Source organism: Camellia sinensis, chromosome 3, assembly GCF_055761805.1.
Source record: "Camellia sinensis isolate YWXY chromosome 3, ASM5576180v1, whole genome shotgun sequence".
NCBI lineage: Eukaryota > Viridiplantae > Streptophyta > Magnoliopsida > Ericales > Theaceae > Camellia > Camellia sinensis.
In genome coordinates this window covers 70,541,139-70,544,857 of record NC_138963.1, presented here as the reverse complement: position 1 = coordinate 70,544,857, position 3,719 = coordinate 70,541,139, and positions in this window count along the sequence as shown.

Below are 3,719 nucleotides of genomic sequence, written 5' to 3'. Positions count from 1 at the left end.
GTTTGTGATGTACATTTAGTTTAATATAGAGTGTTTTAGTTTAGTTTTATGAAATAATGGTTTTAATTGTTATTGAAATAATTTTTGTATTAATTTTTTTTAAATTTTATTGAAATAATGGTTTTGTTATTAATTTTAATTGTTCTATTAATTTTTTTATTAATTTTTTATATGAAATAATTTTTTTATTAACTTTTTTTCATTTTATTGAAATAATGGTTTTGTTATTAATTTTAATTTTTCTATTAATTTTTTTCATTAATTTTTATATGAAATAATTTTTTTTATTAACTTTTTTTCATTTTATTGAAATAATGGTTTTGTTATTAATTTTAATTGTTCTATTAATTTTTTTAAGAAATAAATTTTTTAATTAATTTTAATATGAAATAATTTTTTATTATTTTTTATGATGTTCTAAAAGAAAGTTATAAGTGTTATTGGAGCTAACAATCGTGTATCATTTATGAGAGATGTATAATATGCACTTAAAAAAAAAAAACATATGGTATGTCTTTCAGAATATCTTGACAAAAATTTATAATTTAAATACAACTCACAAATTGTTCTAACATTACCACCGCTTAATTTTAGAGTGCACACCATAAATTCACTATTTATAATGTTAATACAAAATATTATAACAAAATAAGAAGGGAAAATTATTGATAAATCCCATTTAGAAGTGTTTTAACCCAAAAAGTCCATGAAGGAATTTTTTAACCCATTTAGTCCCATGTATGTATAGCTTTATTCCATAAAATCCTTTTTCTTGATTTGCACTCTTTTTTTGGACACTTATGCCCTTATATTTAATTTTGATACCTTATAAATATTTTTTGAACGGTTAGCAATTTTATGATGTGAACATTCATATTTTAAAATTCACATTAGTAGGAATGTAAAATTGGCCCGTGGGTGGCCCAAAACCCGCCTGCGAGCCGGTGCGGTCCCGGCCTGTTGACAATGTGAATATTCACATTGACATGTTAACATTCACCTTAATAGGAGTGTAAAATTGACCCACGTTCCGTGGCCGCGCGAAACCCGCCCGCAGCCCATGGACGGCCTTGGGCGGGCCCGGCTCGGCCCGTTGATAATGTGAATATTCACATTGACATGTTAACATTCACATTGATAAGAGTATAAAATTAGCCCGCGGCTATGGGCGGCCAAAAGCTCGCCCGCGGCCTGGGGCGGGCCCGACCCGGCCCATTGACAATGTGAATATTCACATTGACATGTTAACATTCACATTGATAGGAGTGTAAAATTAGCCCGCGCCCCGTGGCTGACCGAAACCCGCCCACGGCCCGTGGGCGGCTCGGGACGGGCCCGGCCCGGCCTGTTAACAATGTGAATATTCACATTGACATATTAACATTCACATTGATAAGAGTGTAAAATTGGCCAGCAACCCAGGACGGGCCCGACCCGGCCCGTTGACAATGTGAATATTCACATTGACATGTTAACATTCACATTGATAAGAGTGTAAAATTGGCCCGCAGCCTGTGGGCGGCCCGAAGCCCGAGGCGGGCTTGGCCCGACCCGTGACATTGTGAATATTCACATTGACATGTTAAGATTAACATTGATAGAAGTGTAAAATTTGCTTGCTGCCCGAAGCTTGCCCGTGGCCCGGGGTAGGCTCGTCCTAACCCGTTGACAATGTGAATATTCAGATTGACCTGTTAACATGCATATTGATAGGAATGTAGAATTGGCCCGCGGCCCGTGGGTTGCCCGAAGCCTGCCCACGGCTGGGGGCAGGCTCGTTTGGGTCCGGGCTTGAGCCGGTGGGTCAAGCCTCGGGTCAGGCCGATGGGCCTGGGCCTAGCCTCAGGCTTGGGTCGGGCTTGGCCATTTTTTTTAATTCTTTTTAATTTTTTCTACCAAAATTTTATTATTTTCCACAAAAAAAGACATTGCGCCTCGGGCGGGCTGGGCCTCGAACCGAGCCTTGAATGGGCCTTAAGCGGGCTGATGGGTCGGGCCGGGCTTCAAAGTGATGGCCTAGGCCCTAGCCTAGGGTCTCGGACATGCTCGGGCCCGGACCCAAACGAGCCTGCCCCGGGCCGTGGGCGGGCTTCGGGTAGCCCACGGGCCGCGGACCAATTCTATATTCCTATCAATGTGCATGTTAACATGTCAATGTGAATATTCACATTGTCAACGGGCTGGGCCAGGCCTACCCCGGGCCGCGGGCAAGCTTCGGGCATCGGGCAAATTTTACACTCCTATCAATGTTAAAGTTAACATGTCAATGTGAATATTCACATTGTCACGGGTCGGGCCAAGCCCATCTCGGGCTGCGGTCGGGCTTCAGGCCGCCCACGGGGTGCGGGCCAATTTTACACTCTTATCAATGTGAATGTTAACATGTCAATGTGAATATTCACATTGTCAACAGGTCGGGCCGGGCCCGCCCCGGGCCGTCCACAGGCCGTGGGCGGGTTTCGGGCAGCCACGAGGCGCGGGCTAATTTTAAACTCCTATCAATGTGAATGTTAACATGTCAATGTGAATATTCACATTGTCAACGGGCCGAGCCGGGCTCGCCCCGGGCCGCGGGCGGGCTTTTGGCTGCCCATGGACTACGGGCCAATTTTATACTCTTATCAATGTGAATGTTAACATGTCAATGTGAATATTCACATTGTCAACGGGCCGCCCATGGGCCGTGGGCGGGTTTCGCGCCGCCACGGGACGCGGGCCAATTTTACACTTCTATTAATGTGAATGTTAACATGTCAATGTGAATATTCACATTGTCAACGGGCCGGGCCAATTTTATACTTTTATTAATGTGAATGTTAGCATGTCAATGTGAATATTCACATTGTCAACAGGCCGGGCTCGCCCTGGGCCGCTCACAGGCCGTGGGCGGATTTCGAGCAACCACGAGGCGCGGGCTAATTTTAAACTCCTATCAATGTGAATGTTAACATGTCAATGTGAATGTTCACATTGTCAACGGGCCGGACCGAGCCCGCCCGAGGTCGCGGGCGGGGGCTTTTGGCTGCCCATGGGCCATGGGCCAATTTTATACTCTTATCAATGTGAATGTTAACATGTCAATATAAATATTCACATTGTCAACGGGCCGCCCTGGGCCTGCCCCGGCCTGCTCATGGGCTGTGGGCGGGTTTCACGCCGCCACGGGACGCGGGCCAATTTTACACTCCTATTAATGTGAATGTTAACATGTTAATGTGAATATTCACATTGTCAACGGGCCCGGCCCGCCCGGCCCGACTCGAACTTTTCCGAGTACCCACGAGGATCGACATGGGTCGGGCCCCTACACATTGACAATATGAACATTTACATTGACGGTGTGAACATTCACGTTAGGGTATTTTGGTAATTATGTCACCCATAGGACTTATTGAAACATAAGAAAATAATGTGAACTAAATGGAACATAAGTAGATGAAAAGGGTATTTTGGTCTTCTTATCTCAAATAGGACCTAACGGAATAGTAAAAAAGAATATGTGTTGGATGGAATAAAGATCTTAGAAAGTGGATTTATCAAAAAATAAAATATATTGTAATATGCACTTAAAAGAAAAAGCATATAGTATGTCTTTCAAAATATCTTGACAAAAATTTATAATTTAAATACAACTCACAAATTGTTATAACATTACCACTGCTTAATTTTAGAGTGCACACCATAAATTCACTATTTATAATGTTAATACAAAATATTAT